Here is an 18814-nt window from a genome sequence, read left to right as displayed (position 1 = left end):
AATTGGTGAGACACTGGATGGTGATCTATGGCACTTGAGAGCGGCTGAGTGTATAGAATGAAGAGAACAGGTCCAACAACAGACCCCTGTGGAACACCACAACATAGATCAATTAGGCTGGAGTGTATTCCATTTGCAGACACAATTTGTGTCCTGTTGACCAAGTAGAACTTGAACCACAGTAAGACTGTATCATGAATGGCACATACATGCTGGAGACGGTGAAGTAATATGTCATGGTCTATTGTGTCAAATGCTGCAGCAGATAAATCAAGGAGGGTGAGGACTGTAATCTTTCCGCTATCCAAAGCAGTTAGAATGTCATTAACTACTTTTAGCAGAGCTGTTTCAGTACTGTGGCAAGGGCGATATGCAGCTTGTACATTGCTAAAAAGACTGTTTGAATTTAGATGAGATACAAGCTGGGATAGAACAACCATTTCTAAGATTTTTGATATCAATGGGAGATTAGAAACTGGGCGGTAGTTCTTTAAATCATTATAGTCTAGTGTTGGTTTCTTCAGCAGAGGCTTTACAATGGCACTTTTGAAAAATGTTGGGAATTCCCCGGATGAGAGAGAGTTATTAATAACATCAGTTAATGAAGGCAATACTGGATCTAAGCACTCAAGCAGCAGTGATGTTGGAATTGGATCAAGTTCACATGACTTTGGTGCACTCTTCATCAGGATTGTACGTACGAAATCCATAGAGACAGTTTCAAATGCTGCTAATGGTTGCCGCTCAAATTCTGTATCCCAACTGTATGGTGACGACGAGTCAATGGAAATTGTGGTGTTAAGCTTATCTCTAATGGTTTGTATTTTGTCACGGAAGTAATTTGCAATCATGTCCGGAAGGTCGACTGTAGAAAAGGTAGTTGGAAGTGGTGCAGATTTGTTCCTTGACATTAGCTTGTTAGTAATCTCGAAGAGCTCTTTGCAGCTGGAACTTTCCCTGATCTTAGTTGTGTAGTGGGTTGATTTCGCTGCATGGACTATATTTGTGACATTCTTCTTCTAAACACGAGATGGAGTAGATTAAATAAAATTCAGACTATTATTCCAATCTCTTTCATTTGGGGAGGTTAGCGGCTTGTCATTATTGTGACTTTCACTTAATTTCACATCCTGGTTTCACTATATAATTAATATGTGAAATAACACTTACACGGTGCAAGAAAACAAGTCTTCCATTTGATCCTATAATCCTACACTCTTGTAATGTTATTTCTTGAATTGTTTTCTTTTCATTTGTGCATTCATATATTTCATAATTATTTTTATCTCCTTTCTTTTACATTCATTTATTAATTCATTTATTCTTTTCCTTACTCTCACTGCTCCTACATCCATTTATTTGTTTGAACATTTCTTTTTTGATTAATATTAGCTTGAAAGATGACTGGTGAAACTATACATTAAACATACCATTGGTAAAACACTTTACCCAGGGAATTTGAGAATCTTGAAATAGTTTGCATAAATGCCTCTCTGTGCCTCTCTCTCTCTCTCTCTCTCTCTCTCTCTCTCCACAAATAAAATTGTTCTCGTCAATTTTGTCTTATTCATATCTGAGAACATTACATGGAAGTATGTATCCAAAATTTTCTTTTTCTCTAAATGAGAATTGCTTTTCACAATGAAATCAATTTCTCACAAAGAATGATACATTTTTAGGAGATGGTCAGGAACTTTCAGAGAGTCATAACACATCTCAGCAAATCGATTCTGTATTTTTTATATTTTATTCTGTACAGGGTTAATGTAATAAGCATTCTTCTATAAAAAGATTAATATTCAGGTACACTTTATGTACATGGTGACGTGACTGCTGAAGTATTTCTTACTAATGCTTGGCAGGCAATGTTAAAACTTTCGTAGAAAGCATGTTTTACATGAAGCAGAAAAAACACCATTCCTGTAACTTCATGAGGATTCATGATGGATGGTCAAAGATTATCTCAAATGTTCTTTATATTGTTTATATGATATCAAATCAGTTGCCTTAATTCATTAAAGCAAAGTTGAAGCATTAAACAATTTTATAAAGTGATAAAGTATCATTGTGTTCATAAAGGTGCTGGTTAAACATGATTTCTCATCAAATTACACTTATGGGATTCACTGTCAATAATCCTTCATTGTCACACCATACATTATCTCACAAGAACTGGAGAGTATCAGATAATGGAAGATACAGCTGTGTGACAGTCTATTTGGATCAAATTGCACAGACATTATCTTTGCACCAAGGATTTTCAGTTTCTAGAAATGATGCTGGTCTGTTAGATGAGCAGTATTAGGGTCACCTGAACCTCTTGTTTGCAATTTACATTGGAATATAACCAAAGCTTTATAATACCAGTCTACCCTGGTTCTGCTCAAATTGAAGTTTTGTGTTCACATGTCATTGCATAATACGCACGAATTTTGGATACAAACAATACATATTGGCATATGTTGAGACGTAAGTCATACGATGCAGATGCATATGAACAGAATAACCTCTTTTTAAGCAAAGTTAGAATAGATTCTCTCGTGTATGTGGGAATTTGGTAAACAAAGCCTATGTAGAATGATATTTTATATTTGTCCAAAGAAACGTTATAAAGTCATTTAGTGTCTTAAATGTTTCATAGGTGTGTTGGAACGTTTTATAAGTGAACATGCAACTTTCCCATTACCATGTTTGTTTACAACCAGAAACAATATGGAATTAGGGATAATAGAAAAAAATAAATAAATAAAGTAGCAATTTAATCAAGTTCTATTGGACTTCAAAAAGGTATATGGGAACAGCCCCAGATATCTGAATCCTGTATATGAGTACACAAAGTTCCCAAAATACATGGTACATATACGTACGTGATATATGGGAAGAGTCTCCATATATCTGACTCCTGTATACGAGTAAACAAAGTTCTCAAATTACATGGGTATATATACACATGTGAAGTTCTCTCAATATTTGGGCACCTACTGATATGACTCAAACACCTACAAAACATCAGGTAGCTAATCATCTGGGAACATGGTGCTCCCAAATGCCAGGTATGGAACAATGTCCTCCAAAACCATGTATTATATATATATATATATATATATATATATATATATATATATATATATATATATATATATATATATATATATATATATTGTATCAGTCATAAGACATCCTTCTATGTAATTTTAATTATAGACATTTTTGTATTAAAATGTAAATCGCAGTTTTTTAAATAATTCTTTATCTTCCTTTCTGTGGGTAGTTTTTTATGTATACTATATTGTTTGCTTAACTTTTTTAATTGATTGTAGATTGCAAGCGTTATTTGTAAGGAACATGTTTACTTGGATTTGAGTACAGGGTCCTTTGATTTCCCCTTGCATGGTCTACCTGTTTTCTGTCAGGATGTTGTAAAATATTTATGTAGACAGATCTGAACTTGTTTACGAATTTGATGGAAATTTCCAATAGAAATGACCTTGGCCCGGGGCATTGTCTTGTGTCATAAGTCTGATGAGGGTCTATATATCAGGAATAATTATTAATTTTGCTTTAATCGTCTTTTCCTTAAAGTCTATCTGTTTGGATAAGGATTTTTATATGACAATGGTTTAAGAAATTTACTTTAGCAAATGTTTTTGTGAAACAGTGCAGTAGATAACATAGGAATGTGAGTGAGATGTATGTGCCACACCTACAGAATACCTTTCATGTCCGCAACCACTTAAATTTAATTTAGAACAAGAACTAAACTGAACAAGAAGATAGTTTGATATGTAACATGAGTACGCCGAAACTGCAGCTCCCATTCGTAAAGATTACTGATGCGTTAGAGAAGGAAAGGCCACTTTACAAAGTAACTACGCATACGGGTCGGGCCGCAACATGTGTAGTTGTGTAGGTTTGCCATATATTGGAGTTAAACAGAGCCAGTAAACTAAAAATACCCCGTACTGCAGTAAACAAGGGACTTTTGGACTGCTGTTTCTTCCTGGTTAATCTATATACATTGTGGGTGTTTAAACGTGGCATTACATTGTTCCGAGATAATGGCGAAGTGTATCAAACATTGAGTGATAAAAGATAAATGTTTGATACAGAAAAAAAATTTCAAATTGAAACTACGATGGTAATGGGTGCGGGAGAACGTCCTCGTTCGAGACTGCCAGGGAACTGTCCATAAAAAGATGAATTTCCATTGTGCATGGACTTCGTTTCATTCATTGATTTAATAATATGCAGATAAAGTGAACTGTCTAAATACCTATATATTGGACTATATTGCTATCTTCTGACCCAACACTATCAAAACAATATAGTAGTATATCAGTCTACCAATATTAACTTATGGTACATTAGATTATTTGTTGTTATTGTTGTTTTTATACCAAATCATCCACAGTAACAGGTACATTGGTAAAACAAGCACGTGACAAAGGTATAGGGTATTTAAAACTCATCGCGTCCAGTTGATGAGTATGTTATAAAACGACACCCTAAGGTCCTTTTTAGGGCCTCAAATTTCTCTAGAAAAGAGTGTCTAGTCAAAAATAACTAAATAAATTAGAACTTAAATTCATTTTCAAATGATGTTTGAATGGTGTTATTGTGAAAGTGCGTGCATGTACGTCATCCTTTTCAAAAAAGACCAAGAGACCATAAGCCACAGTCGTAACTAGAGTCATGCTAATTATACATTTTCCAATCATTAAATTTTAAATCCAAAGAACGTAGTGTACGTATGCTCATATAAATTTAGAATTTACAAACTAATAGGTCTAAGAGACCTGTTGACTTTTGTTCAGCCATTTTAGGAAATTTGGTTTTAATATAGAACGTTGATGGTTGTGGTCGTGGTTGTTTGAAAGATATTATCGAATTGTGATTTCAAGCATAACTGAGATCCCACGGGAAGAGGCAAATTTGAATAGCTCTAAAAGGGCCGATGTTAAACATCGTCAGGAAATAGTAGTCCCTTCAAGTGATCAGGCGGCATAAACATCCTTCTGACAATTCCTTCAGTCAGTTTTAGGCAGATGATATCTCCGACAACTAAATATTCGCATTCTGTCTATGCCTAGAAGGTTGGAATTTCAATCTTGTGAACGTTGATCAGTTGATTAAATAATAATGTCAATAGGGAAATTGGAGTCATGCGAAAATTCCCCCCCCCCACCAGGTATTTTTAGACTTAAAACCAACCTCTTAAATTTATTCTCACGAGGTAAGACAAATTTCTTTTGACATTCTGATATTTTGTAAGTTTGCAGAACCGGTCTTAAGTCTTCCGTGTATGTTGGTGCAATAATTTGGTCATTAATTAAAACTCAAATTCCACGCTCATTGGCTTGGTCAAAAATGTAGTTGACCACGTCTGCTCTTTGATGGACAGTCAGGGCAGTTTCACGTTTTGATTGATGGTTTGGTTGATCTGCGGTTAATAGAAACAAATTTTTATTTTGCTGTCAAACTCTGAATCTTCTAGAATCATATTATTTGCAAAAGCTGCTAATTGTGGCAAAGGGCAATTAGAGGGCTTTTACATCTATATGCAAAATTGTTGAGTTCAGTGTTTGATTTGAGCTGGAATTGTTTATTCAATTTTTTATTCTCTGGAATTACAAAGTGCTCAATAATATTCTTGGACAGAAACATTAATTTGGAATCATAGTGAATTCAAACAAAGATATATTGGACTATATTATCGTCAAAAGACTGTTGGCACATTACCAGTGGAATGTAATTAGAACTGGTGATATGCATTAAAATGTAAAAATCTTGATATTAAGCTAGTTGATATACCCAAAAATGTTCTTTTGTCAAATTGTGATCTGACCATGCCGCACTAAATCTCATATATAAATATTATATCAGTAGTTTATTGTTGCTTACATACTCTCTAGGTCAATGAAGAATTCCACTAACTGATCATAAACGAAACAAAGAAATAACTTGAGAAAATATCAATGTTTCTCGTTTTCTAAATAAATTCAACATCGCACATAATTTCCTAGAAAACATTTCAGGAGTGAGGGAGACAAATAAACTGAGCTGAATGAAACGCCTGAAGGTTCACTGACACCAAGTAGCAAACAAGAACATGGATATGTATACGTAGAGTATTTTCCGTCTCTGTAATCGGGTCCTGAAAACACCATCGTTCCACGAAGCACTTGAGTATAAACGTTTAACTTGTAGCGTGGAGCTAAAATATCATATAGTTTTTATATATATTTTGAATGATTTTACAGGTTCGTTGTTATTCTGTGGTTCCGTTGTTGCTGGCTTACGTGCAACCCACGGCGATGGCACTGGCTAAATACATATGGTCTTGAGATTTGTTAATTTGGATGATGATGTGTTTGGTGCTACGAATATCATTCGCCAATAGCAATTTTTTCTGGCCACTCTCTTTTGTAGGTAAAACATGGGTCATGCAAAGTGTAACTTTAAAACTCTTCACTGGATTTCTGAAATAGTTGAATATTATCGATGATTTTGGAGGGTGCCAAATACTTGCTACCACTCTCAGGAGAAAGGACCAAAATGATAATAAACAAAACAAATAAGAGGATAAAGAACCATTGTCGTCAAGAAATCCAGACAACGTGAAGAAAGTGAAGAGGATGTAGAACCGTGCAGATAGAAAAATTCAAAAGGAAACACAGAAATAAGACGATAACTTTAATGATGGTTATAAAATGTTCATTTTGATTACAAACCAAAATATACCTGAAATGAAACGTAAGTGCCTCTTTGTCTTGATTTTTGATAGATGTGAATTTGAATCAACACACACGCGCTCTTTTGTACTATTGAATGTTGGTAAAGGGATTTTTATTTATTGATTGTTGGAAGGTATAGGTGGTGTGATGGATATAATGATTGTTGGACTACATGCAGTTTGTTTAAACATGGTTTGGTCTGATGGTTGGTGTGTGCAGACTATACTTGGTGCTTTGAATTGTTTTTATAGTGTGTTGAATGTTATTCGTAAATGTGAGCGTATGTTTGCGAGATTTCATCTCCTTCTCTTAAACTGTATGCTAACATGAGACGCTCTGAAAAGTGTGTATGGGATGTTCGATGGTATAGATAGTGTGATGGATAGTATGATGATAGACTATTAATACACAAGTCAGATGTGTTCTAAACATGCTATACAAACTACAACCTCTTCTCTGTGATTAAAATTTAACATTCACATGCCAGTTTCTGTTGATGACCCAGCTCACTTGAGTATGATAGTTATGTATGTTTAATCAGTATTGTTGTCTAATCTCCATCACAAAATGTTTTGTATATCGATATGTTCTAATTCACCTTTTTCCTAAGTCAAGATAAATGTCTACCCGACTAGAGACATTTAATGACAATATGTCCCTATGCATACAAATTAAATATTCAGATTATATTATTGGCGGTAAAAATGTTTATTTGACTGTGAGTCTAAGACTTTACTTTTCCACTTGGAATGTCCTTACCCTGATGACAACATTGCATGTGTTAGAAAGGAAACTGACCTACATCTTGGCTCTATTATTGTGTCATAGATTTGTATATATCAATATTGTTTGGTTGAAAAATTGCACATTCCTACCTCCACATTCTAAGCGGAGGCAGTCTTATTGTTGTTTTGAGATTTTAATTTGGGTTGATTTATTTATTTAAATTATTCACTGTAAGCATATTATTTTGGAATTATTGTGAAAATAATCAAGAAATTTTAGATTCTTTTAGATTATATTATTGTGAGATAGGAAAGACTGTTAACGAATAGCCACATACCAGGCCATTGGTACATTAGTATATTCAAGACTACAGGCACATCAGCACATTAAATATGTGAATTTATTTGGAACTGCACTGGAATTTATTTGGAACATTAAACACATGGACATGTGATAGAACGTTTAGGTCTATTTAGAATTTAATTGACAATATCGTAAGTTCTTTTTAAATTTTACTTTGTATCATAAGGAAAGAAGTTATAACATCAATTGAACAAACATTGGCTGCTTTTTGCTCTTTTCTGTTGCTTTGTTTAGGACTAATATTCATAACAGTGAGATACAAACGGATTCGATTAATCCCACAAAAGTATCAGGGCATGTGAATGTATGCCAGGTCAATTAGCAGTAAATATTACCTGTATACAATATTTAAAACCAATACACCTGTAGTGGTAGCAAGATGAAGACATACTATCCTGCCATGGATATAGATATGTTGATCTACCTAACTGTCCGAAGTACTATTTATCCTTACACACCATATGATGAAACTGCACATCGTCACTAATTTCATTGATGGGAACAACACCGGTTGTAGCAGATATGGGTCTCCTCGGGCCCATGCCATACATCTGAATCACGTGAAATATTTCGAACATAAAGAAATGAAGATAATTATCTGCCTCAGAGATTCCTGTACGACTTTAACGTATATTTTAAGGTATCTATTGAAATCACTCGTGCAGATTGTACATTTAAGTGTTACACTTGAAACGTATTAATGTAAAATGGTTTCTCCACCATCGTCAGAAATGACCTTTATATAAATGCAGACTTTATGTGCGATAGACTGGTCTATAAAAAAGATGAAATATGTGTGCATATCTGTCACTAAACGTATCTGGAAATATTAAAAAAAGTGTTTTGTAAATACATTTGTCTTTATAATGTATCTTAAATTCACAGAGGAATAAATGATCAAAAAACTTTACCATATTTGTGATCAAATGCGCAAAAAAAAACATTTTGTTAAACTAATAGAAGAAGATTAGTATTTCCATTTCACAGATGACCCTTCTATAAATGTTCACAAAATCCAAAGTTCCGAACGTTTACTGAGTCGCGACAGCTTCTTTGACTGAAAGCCGATCTTGTAACCCAAGTACCGTGTTCAGTACTTGCCCAAGCTAGCCCTAGTCAGTTGCATATGCATTCTCAAAGTATATGGTCAGCTGTGGCTCATTTGCACTATTCGTGTTATCCATCAGTGTGCCACACATCCTTATTTGGGGAGTAAAATTCAAACTTAAATAAATTGTTCACATTTATACTAGGATGTACATGTTGTTTTTAACATAAATTGCAGAATAGACAACCAACCAACATAAGGTCTGATTCATAAAAGACAATCAAGCAACGTAATTTCTGAATCATAAAAGACAAACAAGGAACATAAGGCCTGATTCATAAAAGGCAACCAAGAAACATAAGTTCTCCTTCATAAAAGACAAACCAAGCAACATAATGTCTGATTCATAAAAGACAACCAAGCAACATAATGTCTGATTCATAAAAAACAAACCAAGCAACATAAGGTCTGATTCATTAAAGACAACGAAGCAACAGAAGGTCTGATTCATAAAAGACAAACCAAGCATCATATGGTCTGATTCATAATAGACAACCAAGCATCATAAGGTCTTACGCATAAAAGACAAACGAAGCAACATAAGATCTAATTCATAAAACACAACCAAGCAACACAAGGTCTGATTCTTAAAAGACAACCAAGCAACATAACGTCTGATTCATATCATGTTGAATATAAGAGCTAGACCATGAGTCATCTTAATCAACTTTGTCAACTTTCTTTGTTATACAGATCAACATTGGTACCATTTACATAGTTATGTACAGTTGTATTGTAGAGGTTAAAAATAAAATGAAAAACGTCATTAGTTACATTTATGTACAATATTTCCTCCGATCTAATACACAAATGAGATCAAGAATATTTGTTAAAAAATGTTATCGTGTGACAACTGGTGTTCTTACACCTGCAGTGTATCTCTCTTTTTGTCTCTCTTTCTAATACACACATACACATCTAAACGTAAACGAGAAACACAATCGTTCAGAAATTTAATTAGAAAAAGCCGCAAAATTCACTGTTCCCTCTCACTCATTTTGTGTTTACACGTTGGATAGTTTCAGGCAGAAATACAGTAGCCGAAGTTGTGCCTTAAGGAAAATATTCATGAAATATACATGGAAACTTCATATTTTTCCAGCCGTAGATCGCATCGGATTGTATAAAATCTAAGGTTTCGAATAATGAATAAATGATCTGAATAAATCAGAGGTAAGTGATAAAGAGGTCTGAGTTCTACTTTAAGTTACGAGTATGAAACGGCCGAATTCAAGAATCTATCCCCTGCTACTATTAAACGAATATATGCCCCAAGTTGCCATTTGTTCTACATTGGCAATTTACGAAAGAAAAAGGTGAACGAGGAGTTGCGATTGTAACGAACTATTTTATTCTTCGGAATTTCTCTTCCAATCCTGATGTGAATATAATTGCGAAAACAGCCGATGTTTTCTTAATAGATTCTAGTTTCAGTATTTCCGGTGAACAAAATTTGTGATTTTTCCGTAAATCAATGCCCCGACATATATCCGAGGCATATTTTGTCTTGCAGAAATAGCCGAGATGTTCTGAATGCCTCATGGTGTGGTGAAACCGCTTGCACAAGAGGAGTATTGCAAGTATTTACGGTACGTATGTTTTGATAAAACTAATTTAGAGAATGATGTCTCTGTGTGAAGGGAACACGTCTTTTCGACAAGTATTATTCAGGCCATCACACATATCGGCTTCCTTATCTCAACAGAGAACGAACCTTATGAAACCTTGAAAGGTCATGCAGTAACCAGCCATGTACTTTATATAAGACAAATGAAACGTCTTTCTTTGCAATGCGTATAGACCATAGTTCAAAACAAAAATCCTTAAATTGTTTAATTTGTTGCTATTATGCGCGACTTTGTTTTAAACAAAAATGAATATCTGTACTAAAAAGCATAAAAGTCTGACCTCTACAGTAGTAGATATTGATTGTATATTCATCCGTCATTTCAAGCGTGTCAGTGGAGCTCCGTTTCATTTATGAAAGGATGTGAACAGGTGTATGGGTATCTACTCAGCACACAGATTAATAAATAAATGCCCTCAAGAGAGATTTTTTCTTCTCCTCAATTCATAAAGCTGTTTTATTCAGGTTAATGCATATCTAATTTCAGTAAACACAGACAGTGGTATTGTTGAACAGAATCTATGTAGCTAATTCATGTTGGTTTATAGAAGCAAAGATTGCCTTCAATATTTGTTAGTTTGAGGGAGCTTACTGTTGTCTGAGGACTGTCAGACCCATTTATATTTGCATGCTACACATGTTTTAGTTTCACTCAGTACTGTTCTATGCCAAAGGTAATTTGGTCGTCTGAAACTGAGCAAAACGATTCAAGGTCTGTTATGAACACCTTGGTAAATAAATTACATAGTGCTGATAATCTAAACTTTTGTCCACCAGTTCCCGAATAAGATCATTCCAATGTTAGGGCAGGAGGTATATACATTGTATATCATATGAATGTTGTGGTTAATCACATATTCAGTGTATATGTAGCAATAAAATACAAACATGGTCACACACACACCCACACACACACGCACACACACACACACACACACACACACACACACATACATATATTCTTTTCTTTATTTTTACACGCTGTTCCAGAAAGACTAAGAAGCATAAATGTACACAAGTTATTTGCTTCCTATTCAATAACAGTGTACTACTATCATATATCTTTTTACATTATTATTCTTTTCTGTTTTCTTTTTATTTTCTTTGATTGTCTATAACAGTGCATAGCACTTGACACGTCCTAGTTTTTTGTATATCACAGAGTACAATGTACACTGTCCTAAATGATAATGAATTTGTCAGAGTAATTGAAAGTTATTACATATATTTTAAATAAAGTGCATTTTTCCAAAACTCCCCTTAGTAAAGTCAAACTGGTTATTAAATTGTATTACAAGTTCACGTTTAAATGAAGGATGTGAGCAGCGGCATTTTCTGGACCTGCATGTGTTTGAAGCATGTGCTTTCAATTCCGTACCAAAAATGAGTGTTCCAAATTCAAGACTGTTAAAGGACTGAAATTCCATTATACAACAATGTCTCTATTTTTTCAGTTAGAACTAGGAAAAGCTCTTAAATGGTTTTTCTTCTTCTGAAAAATAACTCACATTATTAACCAATTCTGGCCAGCCAAACCCATATATGCTCTATTTTATGTTCATACATTTCCAGGCTCTTTCTCGTTTTCTCATCCAATTAGTACCGTGTGTCCTATATCCACCCTTCATGTTCTTGGCACTCAAATCAATAGTAGTTCAATACATAAGTAAACAATGTGTATAGTTCAACGATTACATTTGTGAATATTAAATTATATTGCAAGTCCGTGTTCACCTATATAGCAATGGTCCATTTCAGGCAACATTTACGTATTTAAGAAAATCAGAAAAAAATGAAAATAAAGCTGTTTAATAAGAGTCACCTTTTCTAATATCACCATTTATCTTTCTTCATTTTAATACTGAAATATATAACAAGCCTTGTCATATTATGTAATTAATGAGTAAAAGGTCAAGGTGACCATCTATATGTACATGTATTAAATGAGCGAAATTACCTAAAATTCCCCCCAGAAGACATATAATTTAATACTAAAGGAAGGTAGACACAAGTCCATTAAAATACAAAAGATAAGTTTCAAAACATGGTGGAAGAGACCTAAGTGACCATACCTTAAGTTCATGTTTCAAAACAATATTGCTTTTCATAGTTGCTCTATCAATAGTAAATTGTATAAACTTTATATACGTACTTGCATAGATATCACCCAAAGTGCAAAACACTCCGCCAAACACAGTCAAATCTACACAGCCCTCCCCCTTTTTGGCAACAGTTGATATATCTGAATATATGTCTAATATAACACTAGGTCTGTCCAAAAAATCAAAGATGGATATAGAACACACGGTAATAATTCTATGGAAAAATGGGAACCAGCCTGGAAATGTGTGAATATAAAATAGAGTATATATGGGTTTGGCTGGACGGGATTGGTTAATAATGTGAGTTATTTTTTATGTTTTAGGAAAATAATCTTTTGAGATCTTATACTAGGTGTGCCTCAAAAAAAGAGAGACATTGTTTTATTGATGGAATTTCAGCCTTTAAGAGTCTTGAGTTTGGAACACTCATTACTGCAATTAGCACCTGACTTTTGTGCGGAATTGAATGAACATGTTTTAAACACATGCAGGTCCAGAAAGTTCCGCGGCTCATATCCTTTCTTCTGCACAGAAGCTGACACCCAGGATTCATTTATACTGATAAATATAGGTTTCATCATGAGAAAAGAGAAATGTTACGTTACTGAATTTTAACATCATGGTGTTTGCATAGGTTTAATATGGGAATTAAATTAGTACCATGAGTCCCATAGACAACTACAGCAATACAGTAACTCCACATATGCAAGTGCAATTAACTTTACTATAAATGCAATTATTTGGTACTCTTTGTTAAGAACAAGCAAACTTAATACCATTGGTATTACCGTGTGTCCTATATCGACCTTTAATTTTTTGACAGACCTAGGAATAGTAGTTGAATGCATATGTTAATAATGAGCATTGTTCTGCTTGTCAAAGATGGCATGTGTGAATATTCAATTATATTGCAAGTTCATGTTCACCTACATATCAATGGTACATTTCAGGCAACGTTTAAGTAATCTGAGCTTTATTTAAGAAAATCAGAAAAAAAATAAAATAAAGCTGTCTAATAAGAGTCACCTTTTCTGATATCGCCATTTATCTCTCTTCAATTTAATACTAATATATATAACCGGCCTTTTCATATTATGTAATTAATGAGTAAAAGGTCAAGGTGACCATCTCTATGTACATGTATTATTACAGAAAATGAGATATAAATGACAGAAATTGACTAACATTCCCCTTACAAGACATACAATTTCACACTAAAGTAACGTAGACATAAGTCCGTTAAAGTAAAAAAATATTAAGTTTCAAACCATTCACTGAAAGAAATTAGTGGGATGCAAAGTCATGAGAGGGCATCACCATTAAACATGCTGGAAGAGACCGATGTACAGCTCAGTTACTACCACACCCACAAGAGACTCATCTTGATCTATATTTTATCTTTTACTGATTCTGCTGAGATTTTAGCACTTAACTTACAAGAGTTTTTGGCATGGTATATGCATGACTATCCTACCTAGAATCATGACACTTGGTGAGTGAATGCAACTTGCCAAGTTCTACATACTTTTTGCCACATGAGGTATTTCATGCTTAAGTAACTTTGTTGCAGTTTTGTGTTAAAAAATTCATTTTGTATGTGCTTTTGATGTTCAAATCATGAAACTTAATAATTGGATGCATTTCTGTTTCCACTGCACCCTTACAGCCAAGGGTCATTGTGACTTACAGTGTATGCTTTACTAATATTGGTTAATTATTTGTATTTATGATCACATAGATCAATCTATGCTAGACCTATATACATCCCAGCCTGCAGAGAAGGCCCAAATGACCAGTGTATTTGAAGCTGAACTAACTATGTTCATTCAGTAGTAAACTTTCCATATTAATTTTTGTTTAGTACAAAATAGTGTGGTTTGTAACCTTAAACAGGTTAACTGTGTATTGTACATGTGAATGAGTATGGGAATCAAAGGACTTGACTTAATGCAGCTTTGCATCAAAAGCCTCAAGTGTAGTGGCTAATCATGACAATTATTGATGCATGGGCTTTGTATATACAGCTGGATGTCACTCCCAGGCTATTCAAAGCATGTAATGTACACCATGTAAAAATCTGGATTCTAGGGTTTGACAATTACAATATCTTTTGAAGCAGATTTTAAATACACTTTTTTAACCAAAAAAACAACAACATTAATCATAAGTTTTATCAGCTTTCATCACCTCTACATTGATATCATAGAACAGAATGTTTGTTTTTATTGTTTTATTTCTTTTACGCTCAGCCACAGAAGGTAGGAAGGTGGTTTCACGGGATACTGGCTAAATAGTGCTGGGTAAAAGTTAATATTTTTAATTTTTGAAAAGTTGGATGTTAAAGATGATACATTTGTTAAAAATCTAGTTACAAGGTTTCACACTATCAGGTAAAGGTCTGGAAAAAAGATAATTTTTCCTGAGCTTGAAAAGCCATTGAAGTTTGCAAATATTTTATGAAAGTCTGGAAAAACACGTGAATTTTCTGCCACCACTTGATAGAACCAGTTACATAATCGAGTCGTAACTAAACTGGTCTTGAGATAAATTTATTGAGTTTTGACCAGATAATTTGGAGGTTGCAGTATGGATCTTTTAGGTGCCTGCCATAAACATATTTATTTAATCAATTCAGATGCTCATTGGATTAGATTGGTCGAGTGGACTGGTGATTTCAGTTACAGCTTGCTATTGGTATCTTTTCTTAAATGGAAAGTATGAAAACCAGTCTAGCTTCATATTATGAAGCCAGCATAATGGCGGCAAAGCATAAGATGGCCTAGCAAACGTAAATGCAGTTACATCGAACCATAACCACAGGTGCTCCACATGTGTTTATTGTTGGAAAAAAGCCACAACATGAAGGAAAAATATACAGTGAGTGACAAAATTGTCTCAGATTAGCCCCGTGACCATTTCTGACAAATAAACTTGTCTGCCATACTAATTGTCATCCGCACCGATATTTTCCTTCAGGTTATTAATGTCTTTTCAACATTAAGCTCGCATCGAGCACCTGTGACTATCATATGCCACTACGGTGGCGGAAAATTCAAATTTTTTTATAGGCAATTGCTCCAACCCCACAACCCATTCTAAATATCCAAATGTGCAAAATGGAGTATGAATATTTGGAGGAAATCTGGATTAGAAAATAGACTGCCTAAGTTTTAATTCAGATTTGTAGTCAAAAAATGTCAAATCTCTGGGCTGAACTTTGCTGCTAAACTATTACCCTGTAACACATAGCTTTAAGTAATTTTTTCAAATCTTAGAAAAGTCGCAAGAGAAATGGGAGATTGTTGTCTTTTGTATTGCATATTAAAAAATGATATCAGACCATGTGAGAATCGATAGAGGTTTGGGGACTGGTTTTTCATATTTCAAGCAGACATTGATTTTACAGAAAATTCAATCCTTGCTTATGCAGTTGGATGTAATTTTAAAGATTTTTTGGTCAAAATTCAAATCAACCATTTTGTAAGTAGGACTTTTTAATTGATGGAATTTTAACCCAATTGTCTTTAGCCGTTTACATTGCTTGAAACATCTTATTTTGGGTTTTATTGGCAAGTATTAATGCTGAGTTTAAATATTTCATTACGAGATGAGATTCTAATACTGTCCTACCCACTTATATCGACATCACTTATGTCGACAAGCCGCTATTTCGATAAAAAAGCAAAGTCCCGTCCCTTGGCCTACTATTACTACCAAAACTGCCATTCTTATGTCGACGTCGAGATAAAAAAAGTAAACGTACATGTCGCCAGAAGCCGTTGGTCCCACCTTGAAGAAATGCTTTGTTTTCTAATCATTTATGTCGACAAGCTGCCACTTCCGACCCATATTTTGTTCAACAATTAGTTCATCTAGACGAAAGGCTTCAATTTTCCCGCCTAATCATTTATGTCGGCAAGCGGCCAGTTCCAACCGGTACTTTATTCAACAATTAGTTGATGTCGCGGTCGGAGAAAAAAAAAACAGGCCTTTGTTTTGTCCTATAAAGTTGGCTTCTCGCGGTGATTTAAATAAAAGCAATGAAATCTGATAGATTCTTGCATTTGCCAAAATGATCGGTGATTAAAACAAGCTTATTGGGCTGTGACAGTTTCCTTTTTAATTTTATTTAGCATGTGTCAATGAATACAATATTTTCCTTTCATTAATCAGATCAGCCGCATATATCTTGTTCGCTTTTATGTACTTTTCACGATGAATTCTGTAACTAAATAATGTGCGGTTTAAACCAACTTGTTGACATGTTTTCATTTCCCTGTGAATAGCCCCATCCCCTTGGTAGCCTGAATAAGATGGGAACAGACTGAACAAAATCTAGGACAAATTAAGTACATGTACCTGAAGCATGTAAATAACAACTATGCAACCATGTGCTGATACCAACATTGAATATCGACTTTGAATATCGTAGTGAATGTTTTTCATATTAGGATGTGACCGATGCAATATTTTATTGTGGATTTTATTGCAGAAAGGTAACCAAATTTAATTTGTCAATATACAAGTGTATCTCACACTGGTTTTGTCTTCATGTACTCAAAATTTCCATTGTTTGTTTTTCTCAAAGTGCAAGTGCAACTCACTGACGACAGGTCACCCCTTCCTGAGGAATTTAGCTGGTTTTTTTTCCCAGACCCGCCACCCCACCAACACTTACCTCGACATCCGCCTATGTCGACCGTATTTCCTCGGGCCCGAGGATGTCGACATAAACGGGTAAGACTGTACCTTGAATTTATTTTTTATACTGTAATAGGAAATGTTTACTTTGTATAAGATGCATATATATTGCTATCTTGATTTGCTATCAATTATTCTAAGTTGTTTAGAATTAAAGATTTGAAAGGAGAACGAAACTAATTTGTGTTCATTGTGTTGTTTTCTCATACCAGGATAATGCAGGTCAGCAAAGAAAAGCTAGAATTTGTATTATGTAAAGTGAAATGGCTTCACATGCTAATTTATAGTAATACAGTAGTCAGACTTGTTTCGTGTGATATAGTTTGTGGTTTAGTCCATGATGATCTTTTCTGACATGAATGTTTTGGTAGAATGTTGAAATATAAGCGGAAATGTTTGATTGTTCTAAGTTCTTTAGAATTAAAGGTTTGAAAGAAAACTAATATGTGTCCGTTATGTTGTTCCCACATACCAACATAATGCAGGTCATCAGAGTCAAGCTAGAATTTGTATTCTGTAATGACTTTACTTCTGAATGGAAAATCATATCAACTGTGGTTTTCACCAGAACACTTTAGGATGTCTAGTTCATCCTAATAAAAATGGTGCCGATCTGACATCCATTATGTCAAGTCGTATCAAATTGAGCTTTTCACCAGGAAACTTCTTGAGTTGTCTGCTTGGTCCAAAATGAAAATGGAACTATTCGGATTCAATATGGTTGTCAGGGTGACCAGCTTGAAAGCCTGAAATTGCTTCTTCTGGATGGATGGATGGATGGATGGGCATGTCAAAAAGGGGTTTTAACCAAACACTTGTGATATCCAGTTGATCTGGAATAAAAGTTGTGCCGATATATCTAATAAGGCCAACCCCATTGGCTATCTTGAAAACCTTGGTATAGCTCCAGAATATCAGAGATGGTTCAACACTCAGCAGTTAGAATGACGTAACAGCCAGACGATCGTCAAACCCTTTGAGGGATTTTGTTTTTCTGTGGCACCAATCTGTTATAATGACATGTATTCATTGTAATTATTGGGGGGGGACAGAAAAAATGTCCATTGAATCCAAAAATTTAAAACAACATCAAGACTGTTCCATTAAAAAATTAGATGGGCCCTTGGGAACGCACTTTTAGAATTTTTTTTATCATTTAAATATGAAATCGGTAAAGTCAATGTACCCTGGGATAGATTTTGAAATAGCTGCCTTCCTGAGTACCAATTATGTTTCAATGGAATAGCTCTCAGAACATTCAAAGTTTACATGTGAATATTTACTGTGTTGAAAGGCTTTTGTTTGTATGCTAATAAATCATGATTTACAACATTTCAAGGATTTTGATTTTTTTATGCATTTCTGCTAATGTGGAAGGCCATGTCGTGTTACTCTTATCCGTACACTTGTCCGACCATCTATCACAGTTTAGTACATTTTGCATTTAGGTCAG

This window comes from Sinohyriopsis cumingii, chromosome 17 (genome assembly GCF_028554795.1).
Source record: "Sinohyriopsis cumingii isolate HCF-2022 chromosome 17, ASM2855479v2, whole genome shotgun sequence".
NCBI classification, from domain to species: domain Eukaryota; kingdom Metazoa; phylum Mollusca; class Bivalvia; order Unionida; family Unionidae; genus Sinohyriopsis; species Sinohyriopsis cumingii.
Note: the sequence above shows the minus strand (reverse complement) of the source record.